General features: G+C 45.0%; 1 pseudogene; it reads right to left on the bottom strand.

Moving 5' to 3' along the window:
• Nucleotides 1–13,323: 13,323 nt before the first annotated feature.
• Nucleotides 13,324–14,605, bottom strand: LOC146187958 (protein max pseudogene; annotated as a pseudogene).
• Between the last annotated feature and the right edge of the window lie 238 nt (nt 14,606–14,843).

The raw sequence follows: 14,843 nt of genomic DNA, 5'->3' as shown, positions 1-14,843 counted from the left end.
CACCAAGTTGGCGGCCACTACGGAGATCCAGCTTGTGGTATTGGTGTCTAACCCAGCAGCTCCACCAAGATGTTACGAGGCACGTCGAGATATTAGGAGGCGATGGTACGTCGTAGCCACAACAGTTCACCGTCAGGGACACACTCACAGCAGAACCAGACGTAGCTGCAGCGTCGTCTTTCTCTACTCGCCCAGCACTTCGTCATCGTCTCTTTCACTGCGTACCGTAACAATATCAACGAACTGTGTACGGTGATGTAAATAGAAGATAATAAGGAGAGGACTTTACCACAAAAGCCATAGTTTTCCAATTTTTGAAGGAAGCTTCGGTGGTTGGTAAGGTCGAAGGCTTTCGGGAAGTCTAAAGACATTTTAAACACCATGTTTTTATTTTCAAAATGTTGTAATATCAGCTCCTTTTGAGCAAGTATAGCTAACTCGGTTGATTTACTTTCTTTTTGGAAACCATACTGTGTCGCAGTTATAATATTATGCTTGTCCGAAAAAGCCTTTAAGCGTTGAAGAATAATTTTTTCGAATCCTTTGTACAAGACTGGAAGAATAGAAATTGGACGATAATTTGATAGATTATCTCTGTTGCCTTTTTTATAGATTACGGTAACTCTGGCAGATGTGTGGGAACATGCCTGACGATAGGCAAATATTAAATAAATGTGTCAGATAGGGTGCAATTACGTCATTGGCCTATTTGATTGGTGTGATTTCAAGGCCAAATGCATCTTCCATTTTTCTGTTGCTGAGTTAATCAAACGCTGAAATAACTTCAACCTTAGTGACTGGTTTTTAAAACATAGTGAGACCATTGCTTGGCTCCATGTAACAAATTATTATTCATATTTCTATTTTTTTCCGTGGCCATGGAACGAAAGTAATTGTTAAAAGCATTGGCTAGCTCAACCCCACTTAAACTGTTTCGGGAGACTGCCCGGTTTCAAAATTCAGGACTTTCCACACATTCGCCGATCGCCCAGTCGATGCATTGAAAAGATTTATGCTTCAACACCTTTTGGCTGCAAGTAATTCTTTGTTAACAAAGTTTCGGCATTCTTTAAATTTTTTCAATAGTTCAAGGTCTCTAGTACGCAAACGTAGCGAACAGTTTGTCATGTTTTTTATTAATCTTAACTATATCGATTTTGACTTATGGCTTACGAGCTCTTTTAGGCCACTTTACTATAACGAGTGGAAACGGGTCGTAGTAGACATCGATAATTGTTTTCACTAATTTATTGTATGCGTCTTCGGGGTCAGTCGACGCAAGCACGTCAACCCAATTTAAGCCACCTAAACGGTCGCGAAATGACGATAGCTTGTCTAGGTTTATATCACGGTATCACAAAGATTTTCTTAAATGTTCGTTGGTGTTGAAGGTATGTTCAATGGACATGAAGATCGGAAGGTTATCACTTAGCGCGTAATTAATAACATATTTCAGACGGGGTATATCGAAATTTGTGATGAACAGGTCTAATATAGTCTGAGAAGTAAGTGTTATTCTTGTGGGTGACTCTGTAACACTCCAGCATATGTGGCAGTTCAACAGTGTTTACAAACTTTCCTTTACACTGTCATCAGCACGCCAATTTATGTTGAAGTCCCCACCTAATATTACGTGATATTCTTTCTTGTTAACAAACTCCAAAATAGAATCTAAAAAAGAAAAAAAATATGGCATGTAACTCCAGAGGGTGGACGATAACAGACACAGAAAATCTTTCAGTTTGATCTTAGCACCAGCGTTTCGTAATCTGGTGTAACAGCGCAGAAGTATGGAAGCAGTTCATAGTTAATGTTGGTTGAAGTTAGAGTACAAACAGGGCCCCTTCGTTGGTCAGTATGGTCCATAAAATATGATCGATATTCGGTCATGTTGAATCATGTTTCAGATAACATTGTTACATCAAATTGTACTCCAACTTCGCGAAAGAAACATTCTAGATCAGCGTATTTATTTCTACCAGATTGCAAATTGAAGTGAATGCAGTTAAAACGTACCTTAGAACTGTTGTTGGCATACATGCTCAGTTCTGATATATCTATGTAGTTTACATACGAGAAAGCCATCACAAAAAAGACACAAGAAAAAGAGAATACAGTGAAGAATTCAATCGGGCATAAGGCAATTCTTTGCAGTAAAGCGTGTTTGATCTACGCATTCACCGATAGCCACCCAAAATTTAAGCAACTCGGCGGCAGGTAAGCGTGCGCATGTAATAACCCATATCAGTTAATACCACGACACAGCAAAAGGGCATGTACTTTCGCTATCAGTTGCAGTGATAGTCTGCCGAAATACATTTTCAAAGCCCGTTATCTTTCTCAACTTAAAAGTAAATGTTTGGTCTTCAGTAGCACTTTTCATAATTTTAGGGCTGTTGTTTTGTGTTGAACACCGGTGATGATCCATTGTTCCCAAACAGTTTGCATATGAAATGGCAAACTGTGTGCCTCTATTGGATCTTGTTAAGGTCAGTCTCATTCTTAAGGATTATTGTTTGCGAGCCATTCAACTGCTTTGCATATATATTGCCCCTTATATTCCAGACGTGCTAAACAATGACTAAACTACAGCGCTGATTAAAAAAAGACATGAATAAAGATTATATTCTTGGGGCTTACGGACACAAGACGCCTCGGACTATTAGAGATGCCGCAGTTGAGGCCTGACAATTTTGACTATACTGATGTTCTTTAGCGCGTGCGGACACTGCAAAGTGCACGGGTGCAGTTTTTTTTTTTTTCCTCTCGACCGCCGCTGCCAGCATCGAACCCGTATACAAGCTTAGCAGCTATTCCACCGCGGCGGTGTAATAAGTAATAAACAATTCAATAAACCAACCTTTCTGCGAACGTACTGGACTCACATTTCATTAGCGTGGCTGCTGCATTGTCTTTAAGTAAAGTGCATAATTGGGCTAGTTGGTATGCCATGATTATGAGGCAGCGCATCATGAAACACACAGACAGGAAGAGGGACAAGCGCTTGTTCCTCTTTCTGTCTGTGTGTTTCATGGTGCGCTGCATCATAATCATTGTCTTTAACTTACTTCCCTTCAGTGAATGAAAAGCCGGACATCTTCCCTCAATATATGCGTGCCCCAGAAAGACCGCGAGCCGAGACGGGTGTCTTTTGCGGTTTACCTCTGCGCCATTCGCGCAATTATTCGGCAACCCCATCTCCACAGCAACGTCTTCCTAATCCTCTCTTTAAATCGCAACACAAGGCAGCGCGGCCGGACTCTAATCCACGAGTACACCGGCTCGGAGCTCCGAGTATTAATAGCGCAACGCACTCGATTCCACAGGCGCAGCAGCGACGGACGCTCCACACTTCGATGGAGGCAAAACGCGTAAGGGGCTTCTGTACTGGGCTTGTGTACTGTACAGTGGCGATCAATATGAACGGGGTCGCTCGAGCGGTGACCGAGGCAAGGACAAGCGCCTCGTTACGCCATCACCCTCCAGGGGAGCATCAGAGTAGCTTGCCTGTCTCTTTTCGCTGTTCCTTGAGCTGCTGTCACTCCCTTGTAGCAAGTCTTAAATTTCGTTGTTTTGTTTTTACGCGTCAGCAGACAGATACGCACGTGTCGTAATCTTGTGTATACTGCTAAACCGGACGCAATCAATTGGAAGTTAATCGTGCGAACGTCAACCTATGCTAGAAAAAGCTGCCTTGCGCAGCATTTGTTTTTCTTTCAGGAATGAAATTACGCTAGCATCCGTTGCACTCAGGCTCTTCCACAAAAAACGGACAGTCTTCTCAGTAACGATAGTGTCAGGTTTCACTTTTTTCTTTCGCTGCCTCAACCATTAGCTCTGCGAGGGCAGCACATTTTGAAGCTCCTTGCTGATCGAAATTATTCACGCAAAAGCGGTACTCGAGTAATCGGCAGGAGAAAGCGGCAGACGTGGCAGCGTTCACAAAAATAAAACGACGCCGAAAACCAACCAATGTAGTCGGTCATAGGAATGGAAAAGTGCTTTCTCTAGCCAATTGCTTACGTGGGTTCCGATACTTCGCTATAAGGGATAACTGCACTCCTGAATTTCGGTTAGCAATAGAGTGAATGGAGGAAAATCAAGAGCGTGAAAGCCTGACCTATGTCATTCTCGGAAGGGGCGGTAGTGATAATTGAGTACTCGATTGGGATTATTTGTCTCTGCCGCTTGTGAGGGGAGCTAGCCTGCCACGAAATTTTTATCTGTTGTAGGCCGCCATTGCTCTCGCCACTGCTTCGGTGGTGAACGATGGCTGTTGCGGCGCGCGTCTTTCTCTCCCTCTTAATAATACGCTCAGGGGAGCTAGTTGGTGCATGATATATAAAAAAATCACAGTCTCACAAAAAATACTCTCCCTCTTCTTTTTCGTTCTTCTCTAGTTTCTCTCCTGCCCGCGCTAGGCAGCGGAGGTGGCTCAGCTACAGAACCAGAAACAGGCCCGTGCATTTTCTTTTTCTTCCTACAGCCACAACATCAACAACTGCGCCTTCATTTTCCTGTAACTACATTGCTACAATATTATAATAATCAACTGTTTCGGTGTTTAACACTGCCTTTCGTTTCTACTCTTTGCATGCAGCCGCAAAATTTGCTATTAAATAGTCAAAAATAATTAAGGCATAACATTGATCAATATTTTATTCACTAAAAGGATAATTTTCAGCATGCTGCACTCATCCGTAACATGCAACATAATGTCAATAAGGCCGGCTTCAGAAATGCATTGACTTTTCATCAATACTTGACAGGGCGCCCTCCTTTCCTTTGGAGGTGTTCAATTCTACTGGGCAAAGATGCATAGAGTGACTCTGCTATAGCCGGGTCTCCTCAAATGCGATTCCATTCGCCTTCTCCTGCTTGCCACAATGTTTTTAGACTCCCTGTGTCCGGATGCACGCGAGCCAGGTTAGCTTTTATAATCTCCCAAATGTTTTCAATTATGGGGAGGTCGACTCCTTGGTGACCATTCCAGCTGTGCGATGCCACTGCTGTTCAGTTACTCCTGCACTACAGATGCAGTATGTACAGGGCAACCCGTCATGTTGAAAATAAAAACAGCCATCCGGGAAGGGTTCATTAGCATATGGGAGAAAAATGCTGTTACAAATTTTTATGTAAGCTTCAGCTGTCAGCGTCCCCGGAATGCGGTGCAGCAGGCCAAGACCTGCATAGCTGATGGCACCCCGCTTTTTCACAGAGACACGTCCGCTGGCAGTAAAGTTCAGGACGTTGCCCTCATCGTACCTTTCAGAAAAGAGAAAGAAAAAAAAAACAATTTTGAAATTCGCAAAAAGCATGCACATTCCTGTCTTTCTATTTTGCAGGAAACCGTAGACCGTCCAGACGCGGAGGCGCTGATTCCAGCAAGTGGAGAATGTGGACTCGTCGCTGAATATAACTTGCTGCCATTGGTGCAACGTCCAGTTTCTGTGATGCTTGGAAAATTTTTCTGAAGGTGAGTTGCTGTCAGGAGGGGCTTCCTTAAGGCTACTTGACTCTTCAGTCCTGCCTCATAAAGTCGCCGTCGAATAGTGGGCAGACTAACGCCAACGTCGAGCTGCTCGGCAATATTTTTTTGCTGTTGTGAAGGGGTCTTGGACGGCTGCAGCTACGAGGAGGTGGTCTTCCCCTTCAGTTGTTTTTCTGGGCCTGCGATGATGAGGGGCATTCGCTACTTGGTGCTCTCTGAAATAGGCATTGAGGATACGGTTTACAGTTTTCTGTGGACGGTCTACTATGGCAGCGATGTTTTCTCTGAGAGATGGATGCTTTCCCTAGACCGATTATTTCGCTCTTTTCCTCCTCAGTTAATCACCGTGGCATATTGGGAGCGACTGAAGGCGGGAAGAAAAGAAACGGCATTTATGTGTCACGAAGAGAGTCTGATAAGTATGAAATGCTCCCCGGAAGCTGCAAAGTGAGGACGCCCGGTGCAAATTTTTTTCAATGCATTACCAGTCCGGCGCATGTGGGCCGTAGAAACAGTGACTGTCTTATCAAAACCTGTGACAGCAGAAAAACCCGGCCCTTCTAATAGGCAAAAATGAAAAAGAAATTATATACAATGCAGATAAACTGAAGCCCAAAGAACAAACACAAGAAAAAGGTGGCGAGGTAGTCATAGGGGTGACGGTTGTAGCCCGAAGAGCCTACGAGGGAAAGACGCAATCTTTATAGTAACGGTTCCGATATCTTATTGGTTTATATTTATTTATTTATAAGATACTGCAGGCGAAAGACCCAGGCAGGAGGGGCATACAAGACGTAAAGAACGATGAAATACAAGCACAAGATACATAAACTGGAGCAATGGTACGTGATCAGGGCACAAAAAAAAACACAAAGAAACATATTGATGGATTGATGCGGTGCTACAAAAACAAAAGACATAAGGATAACATCAATCATTTGATTGCAGCATCCGGTCAATGAAGTCAAGCGAGTGAAGGCAATACTCAGGTAAATCATTCCAGTCATGAACAGTCCGGGGAAAGAGCGAAAATTTGAAGAAGTTTGTCCTAGCAAAATATGGTGTAAGAGAAAGGGAATGGGTATGGCCGGTTATGCGCGTTGCAAGAGGGGATAGATACGGGTTAGGATCAAAAGCAAGTTTGTGGTTTATTAATAAAAATAAAAATTTCAGACGCACTAACTTGCGTCTAGACTGCAGAGTTCTGATACCATCATCATGCATAAGTTTTCAAACAGAGTCAGTGCGACTGTACTTTGAGAAGATAAAATGAACAGATCTTCGCTGAATTTTTTCAAGCACACCTATGTTTAACTTTGCATGTGGTTCCCAGATGACGCATGCGTACTCGAGTTAGCATCTTATTAAGGCTGTATAAGCTAGTCTTTTAATCTGTGAAGGGGCATCTTTAAGCTTATGTCGCAGTAAGCAAAGCCTGCGAAACGCGGATGAGCAGATGTCGTTAATATGGGAATTCCACTTCCAGTTGTTCGTTAGCGTCACACCCAGATACTTAAATTTAGTGACCTCAGTTAACAACATGCCCTCTATAGAATAGGAAAATATAGACGGTTTTTTCTTGTTGGTAACGCGAAGTAGGACAGATTTTTCACTGTTAATTTTCATTCCCCACTCATAACACCAGGCTACAATATTGGTAAGATTAGAGCTTAGGGCATGTTGGTCAGAGATACTCTGTACCTCGTTGAAAAGGATGCAATCGTCTGCAAATAAACGGATTTTAGTCGGTTCGTTAATGGCATTTACAACATCATTACAAAAAATCCGGAAAAGTAAGGGGCCAAGAACACTACCTTGGGGTACAGCGGAAGTAACTGGTAAGACGTTAGAAGTGTGGCTTTTTATCTCCACGTATTGATTACGGCCAGTCAGATATTCAGATGCCCAAGCAATTATGAAACTAGGAAGATCATTGATTTGTAATTTATAGATTAATTTGTCATGCGGAACGCGGTCAAATGCTTTACTAAAATCTAGAAAAATCATGTCAACTTGACCACCTTTAACGAGAATCGAAGCAATGTGATGAGTTACTGTAGCTAATTGAGTAACTGTAGAATACCCTTTCCGGAAGCCATGCTGGAATAGGGAAAAATGTGGTGTCTTTCCAGAAAGTCATTAATGTAATTGGTTAATATGTGCTCCAGGAGCTTGCAGGAAGATGAAACAATCGAAATTGGCCGATAGTTAAGAACAGAAAGGCGGTCCCCCTTTTGAAATACTGGTACGACTCTAGCCAATTTCCAGTCTAGGGGCAATGTTGCTGATGTTATTGATGCTTGAAAGATGATAACGAGGAATCTGGCTATGGGCTCAGCATAACGACGGAGGAAGGCATTCGGAATATTATCAGGCCCCGGCAAAGATTTAACCTTTAGTCGCAGAATCATATTTAGAACGCCATGATATGAGATATGAAGATCAGGAACATGTGATGAACTCTCACGTTGAAGATCGAATGAATCAGAAAAGACGCTACTAAAGTGAGTATTAAAGTGATGTGCGATAAGCTCGGGGTCGTCAATCATAGTACCATTGTCTAAAATCCGCTCAACCTGTTTCTTTCGGTCGCTTAAAAAGTTCCAATAAAACTAGGCAGAGTTTTATTGAAGTAAAAACGTTGCGCCTGGTGAATAGCCTGCGATAAGGTAAGTCGAATGTCACTCAGACCATCACATGATGACCCTTTCTTTCTTCTTACGCGTTTAGATTTTCGTATCAGGTTTATTATTTCACGTGTCATTCATGGCGTGTACCTTGCAGCCTTTTTAATTTTGTTTGGTACGAAGTTATCTAAACAAAAAAAGCATATATCTTTGAACTTATCCCAAAAAGCATGAACATCGTTTTCGCTATCGAAGTTATCGAACTCTGTATTTAGGTGATCTAATACTGCAATATCATCACCATGCGTGTAATCATTAACTGTTATCAGCGCAGATGTATCCGAAGAATTTTTGACATTCAAAGGAAATAGGACCGTGACCATATGATGGTCAGATATGCCCGGTTCTACAGACACTTCATAATCAGCAATGCAACGAGGAATAAAAACAAGGCCTAAGAGTGAAGATGAGGAATCGGTGAACGCGTTGGTTCATATCGGCCGCTATGCAGCTGGAAAGGCCCGCCGGTCGATGCTCGTGCGATCACCTTCATATTGATCGCGACTGTACAATGCCAGTGCACGCAATAATGAAGAGCGGGTGCTCAATATTAGTCCGAGCCTCCATACCTACGGCCGCTGCGAAATCCCAAGTTGCTTTGTGACATCAAACCGCACAGACCAAACAAGTCAAACTTTGTACAAACACGCGCGAAACATGTACGTTCACTGTACAAATACCTCGTGCCAACAACTTTATCTTAAGAATTCTAGCGGACAATTTTCTGTCGTCATGTGGAGCACGATACGAGCGCACACCGGCTGCCTTCAGATGAATGTTTCCCATAAGCTCGGCGCACGCGCTTGTATCCAGCACCACAAAGTCTTCCTCAAGTAAATAAAAAACACGCAGTATACTTACCGTAATCAGGTGGACTTGGTCGGAGACTTCAGCTTCAATCGTGTGCGGGGCCGACTCCGAACCTCGCCGTCCTTGTGGAAAGCGCAACTCAAAATGGCGCGACACACACAAAAGAACCCAGAAGTGGACGAAAACAGTGGAGGAGACGACGAGAAGGCTCTGCCATCATAGAGAAACATGCTTACGTAAAGAGCGGACACTTCCATAGGGCCCAGCGGCCGAGCAGCGCCAGCGCCCCGAGCGGCTGGTCAAACCGCTAATATCGTCCTCCGAGATTTTCGGCATGTGATGGCCTCTGTTTCAGTTTCACTTCCGATAGAAATGCTTTCAATTAAGACTTACGCTTAAGCTTACCTTACTTACCTTAAGCTGTTAAAATATTCAACTACATCGTTTAGTATAGCGCGCAAGTGCTTTAACAATGCCGTGCATACGGACGCATTAAAGTCGCGGATCGCAACCTCTTTACTGAAAATACCAGCAAGGTTCTCGCAAAAAATGAGCGTGGCTGACTTAGTTCATGCAGGTTAGAATAATGCGATCAGAGCTGTTGTTATTGTAATTTTTTGCCGTTATTGAGCCGCTTTTCTCAGTTGCACACGATCAGGCAGTGAAAAAGTTCATTTTTTTTGTCTACATATTGAATGGTAGAGAAAGAATACTGGATCACACACTTTTAAAACATAAATATTACAAAGACCAACAAGATTGAAGGTATAGTGAAGCACGCGGAACAGTGTCACTATGAAGAAGTTTCGCATACCGGCTGTGTGTTTCTCCTCTAAAACATCCCCCGTGAGAACCACATAAAAGGAGTTGTGAACTCGTAGACACAAGTGAGCAGGAAAAAATGCAGACACAGCGCGCGCGGAATTTTTATAAGTCAGCCTTGATCAGTAGGCTGTTCAGAAATTTAAACGCATTACACTGAATACATAATAGTAACCCAATGCTATGCTTATACTCATGATCGCGGACAAATTTGACCTCTGCCCGTATGACAAAGGTATAACAGGGAATATATTGTTAGCGACTAATAGCTGTATATGTCGTCAAAATGCAGGCCCCGAACAGGCAGCAGCGCTTTTTACACCCCAACGAGAATGTTTTAGCCATGACAAGGAATTCGGCATGTAAAATTGGTGCTTACGAAGCGGCAACATCCTATGCATTTTGCAAACACAGCGAAATAAACACCATTCAAATAAACAATCACAAATACGCAACACGCGGTTCTTGCAGCGCCGAATAAAAGTTTATGTTAACATACATCTGAGCCACCGAAAAGTTTTTTGTCTTAAAGCTCTCTTAGAAATATACGCAATCGAAGGAATACACATGTTCTTCAGAAAACACTACCCAAAAACATACAGCAACTGCACACTAAAAGTGTTTCAAGGCTCCTATTCTATGTTACACGTGCAAAATACGTTCACGTTGCGCAACAAACCACTTGCTAAAAGCATTCTTAGCTCTAAAAAGCGCGAAATTATTTCTCCAGACGAAAGGAAACAAGTTACTGGCCTAACGCGGTGACTCATTGAAAAGCACAGTGAGGTGGGCGTAACCGGCGCGCATGACCGGCCCAGCATCAACGTTTATATAGAAAGATCAAGGAAAGCATACGCTTTGATGCAAGCCGGTGTATGTATGATAAGCTATCTACCTTTGAGGTGGAGTGGAAGTTAATATCGCTACGCCGCCTCGCGGGTGGTCAGACCCTTACTTGCTCGGCAGCGAGAAGACTGGAGTGTCCGCTCTTTACGTAAGTATGGTTCTCTATGCTGCCACGGCTGACATCGCACGCAGCAGCACGCTGGTTCTCGCCCGATGCGGCGCAAAACGCAACTATAATTGCGATAGGTCAAGTGCGCATCACGGGTTGTGTGACGAAACCCAAATGACAGCGAATGAACACACCATAATGCTGCGCAAATTTTGTTTGTTTTTTTAGGACTCCTGGTCTGTTCTCATTCTCCCGTTACTTGGCACCTAGGCGCCGTTTATTTTATTGGCGTCGAAGCTGCATCAAAACTGAGAAGAGGGTGGCCGTTAAAATGACGGATAATAGAGCAAGCGCCGATTCTGCGCGTTCTCATTTGTTTCCTTTTGTTCATTTTTTTCTGGTGGTTTTGCTGGGTGGCTTGTATTCCAAGCGACATAGATACTTAGAGTCGTGGGTCTACTTGGTAGTGCGCTGCAGGGATTGTGCATTTGCTTGCCTCATTGTCATGAAAACGTGCACGTCAGTGAGCGTATGAGAGGCCAAAAGTATATTCAGTACCTGAGCATGAGTTGATTGCATAATAGTGGTAGTGAGCACCTTTAATAACTCGAGATGACTGTATATGGAGGCAATATTGGATCAATCTTTTGGGATTTAGTCCTCACAAGAACTAGGTGGGATCCCTAGTACGAGACCACAAAGGCATCGGCCGCTGCCGTGCGCTCTCCACCAAGAACGTTTGGGCCTGTTTAGGTAAACTCAGCCTAGCAGGGTCGCCTGCCAGTCTTCCCGTGTGAGGTTGGTAATAAGGGGTGTAAAAGATCGGTGGATATGCGAGGCGCCATTATAACCATCCTTTCTTTTTTGGTCATTTGTTCAACTCCCAGCTGCGGCCGTCTCTCGTTTGGCCTGGAAGAGGAGTCGGGAAGATGCGCACAGAGAGGCCGCTACAGCAGGTTCCAACAGCTCATCGGAAACATGAGGCAGAGAGGGAAGCAGTCCCGAGCACTTTCCGGTCGCACTCGAAAAAGAGGGACTGGCAGTTTAATTCTCCTCGGCGCTGCTTCATACTGAGGGCTCTTTTTTGAAGCGAAAAGGTCCACTAGGCTAGTCAATTCCGAGTCTCGCGTGTTCTGCGTCGTTAGAAACACATATAAAGCCCCGCTTTAACCAAGCCGTATGAAAGCGCCTTAGTGGCCTATAGGGGTAACGTGAATGCAAGTGTCCTGGCAGGCTGAGTCTGACATAACTGTCCCATCTGAAACGAGAGACCCAAATTGGCAGCTCCTGCCAGGGTACCACGGTCATGGACATGGCACATAGCGACGAGAGGTTAGACCTGGCGTAGTATTGCTTTCGCAGTAAAAGCCACAGCTCTGCATGCGTAAACTACGTGACGTCACAGGAAAGGCGCAGGTGGTCGGAGCCGCCGCTACCGCCGCCGCGACTCCGCCGGTTGACCTTTAGCCGGTGCCGCGCGCTTACACCGGGCTGTGTTATTTTTATACAGAAGTGTAACAGTGATGATGGTGTGGAATCGGAATAAAGTTTAATCTTATTTATGTACGGCTGGTAATCGATTTTGACCGTGATAAGACATGTAATATCTATAAGATGCAACCGTGAACAAGGTAAGCCACAACTACGCCAAGGAACCACAAGCTAAAGGCCCCAATATAGTCCGACGTAAAGCACGCGCACGCCAGCCTCCGCGACATTACGTCGGGGAAAAACCGAGATCTATAGTTCAGCGTCACGGCGTGATGGATTTAGCGAACGCGAGCTGACGCGGCCCAACGTCGCCGACGCGCAAATAGAATCTTGCCTATTTCTGGCCGACCGCGCCGGCCACGCATCCCAGCATTCCTCACGCGCAATGAAGATGGCGGCTTACTATGTAGACAGCGAGCGCGCGCGCATTTCACTGTTGCGCAAAAGCTGCGCTGACTTGCGCCAGCAAAAGAACCGAACTCGGTGGCTGCGATAGCAACGATAGTGCTCAGCGGGTCGATCTACGCATGCTTTCACAACGACAAACGCTCAATTAAAAGGCGGCAATGAAACATATAAAGCCGCAAAACGTAACTAACAAAACATAGAACATTGTAGAAACATACGAGAGTGGCCGCCATCGTCGACACGCATCTCTGCGCGTCTTGTGCGACAAAGAAGTTGATAAAGCTTAGTGTCGCGGCAACGAGCATGAACAAACAAAGAATAGAGAATTGATACAGGCTCCAGAATTGCAGTGATTAGAAAGGTTGCCGGCTGCCGCCGAGAAAAGAAGAAAAAAAAAAGGTTTGAGTGGTTTGCGGCATTACGCCCCCTTAAAAAGGAATCGACTCAATGCTCCCAAAATAAACACAGAAAGGTAACGCACGTGTCCAAAAGCTACAACAGCAAACTGATGAGCCAGGATCCCAGACACTGTACTTCACGAGTAGTTTGCAAGCGTCTCAAAGGCAGCACGACGCACCAATGCTGCAACCACGAGAAACGCGCGCAGCAAAGCCAAGAAGCCAAAAATAAAATACACGGAGAGGAAGACAGCACGGACACAAACTTTCGCCAGCGCCTGTCTCATCTACCTTACTGCGTGCCTGGATTTGGTTCACGCTGCAACTTTCGCTTCTTGGAAAAACGACAAGCCAACTTTCGTGCGCTGCCTTGTCTGCACCAAGGACTGGGACAGCTATCCCGCGGAAGCTTCTGGTGCACCGTTGAGCCCAGAGAACCTGGGCGGAGGAAGCCAGATCAAGGTGCAGGTCTTCACCATTTATTTCAAAGTGTCAAAAAAATCTGGAAATTCCGCACAGCGTCTTCGAGCTGACCACAGCCAGACATTACTGGTAAGCTAGGGCCCGAAGTAGGCCGAGCCGACTGCCGTTTGTGCAGCAGCGGAAGGTAGGTGCTAGGCCATCAAACAGTGGTTCCTGTCTGTTTATAAAGGTACACGTATGAAAAACCACACAACGTAGACACTATGGCGGGCCAGGATAAAAACTGTGAGGAAGTTATAAATAACGTCTAAATACTTTGCCAAAACTCCCCCAAAGGCGTACACATGCATACAGAGCGCATAATCGGCGCCTAGTCTTTGATAAAGCGAGGAACAAGACGATATAAAATAAAAAAAATATTAGAAGGCATGCGAGCAAGCGGGTCCTGTACACCTAATCATCGCAGTTGCATTAAAGCCAGAGCTTGTTCCTCGACGCTTACTCAATGCGAAAGAACAGCCGACTTCAAAGGAACCGCAGTGGTTTCCTCTAGAGGTCCACAGGCGTAGAATCGGGACTGGACTTCTTTTTCTGGGAGCCCCTGGAAGAGTTGTCGGTGTCTTCAGAGCTTTCGGAGCCAAAACCTCCGTCAGAGGCAGGTACGGAGTCGCCCTTGATGTTCATGGCGTTGAGCACCGAACCGGTCGAGTGGCCACCACCAGTGGTCATTCTGGTTTTCTTCAGCGCAAGAATTTGTTCCTCCAGAAGCTTGTTCTTCTGTCTCAGGTCCTCAATGTCCTGCTGATGTGCAGTGTTCCTACGCCTCGTAGACTGGATGTAGTCGGTGGCCTTCTTCAGGATCTGAAGCTGCGATGACTCCTCGCCATGTAGAGTCGGCAGCATCACGTAGACTGTTGAAGCCGAACTGCATGTCGTCCTTTCGACTCTGCTGCAGATCTTTGTGGTGAGTCCGCTCCTCAGGGTTGATTTCGCCTTTCCCGTTGCGTGTTTCATCGCCCATTCTTATTGCTTACGAGAACCGGGCAACGGAGAGACAGCGCCCGTGGTCGCAGAGAGTAGTCTCCCGTCTTTACAACGCACCGCCCTTACAACTGAATGTCGTCAGATCGATAAACCCTCAATTTATAGGCGGCTAGGAAGCATCTAGATAAAATCACAAACGGTGACTGGCATCACCTAGAACATTGCGGAAAATTAGACGAGCGGCCGGAATATTCGATACACATCTCGGCGCATCTTTCGCGACAAAGACACTGATAAAGCTGCGTCTTGCCACAACAAGCATGAAAAATGGAATACAGAATTTCTTCGAGCGCCAGAATCAGAGTGATGCGACC

Source organism: Amblyomma maculatum, chromosome 5 (genome assembly GCF_055883805.1).
Source record: "Amblyomma maculatum isolate TAMU_Amacu chromosome 5, ASM5588380v1, whole genome shotgun sequence".
Classification (NCBI taxonomy): domain Eukaryota; kingdom Metazoa; phylum Arthropoda; class Arachnida; order Ixodida; family Ixodidae; genus Amblyomma; species Amblyomma maculatum.
This window is presented reverse-complemented; position numbering and strand designations above follow the sequence as displayed.